Raw genomic sequence first — 391 nt, forward strand, 5'->3', positions numbered from 1 at the left:
GCGTTCCTTCTGACCGAGACGTGCGGCCGGAACAAGTTCCGCTGGGCCTCCATCCAGAAAACAGGTTTGCTTTGTGAGATCAAAAAAAAAAAAAAAAAAAAAGAAATCCCAAACTTGGAAAAAGGCAAAAACCCAAACCAAAACAACAACAACGACAACAGCAAACCCACACGCACACGAAAAAAAAAAAAAAAAAAAAAAAAACACCTTGGAAAAATGCAAAAAATAGGTAAGTAAATTTCTTAAATCCCCGGACTTGGAAAAAGGCCACTTGCTTGCGTTAAGGGTAACTTCTAGCATTTTCTAATAAGCCTGCTTAATAAAAGGGGGACGTTCTGTTCGTTAAAGAACCCCCTTGGCTGACTGTCTTGGAGATGTCACTGTTGTCCAG

The sequence above is a fragment of the Chlorocebus sabaeus genome, chromosome 14 (genome assembly GCF_047675955.1).
Source record: "Chlorocebus sabaeus isolate Y175 chromosome 14, mChlSab1.0.hap1, whole genome shotgun sequence".
Classification (NCBI taxonomy): domain Eukaryota; kingdom Metazoa; phylum Chordata; class Mammalia; order Primates; family Cercopithecidae; genus Chlorocebus; species Chlorocebus sabaeus.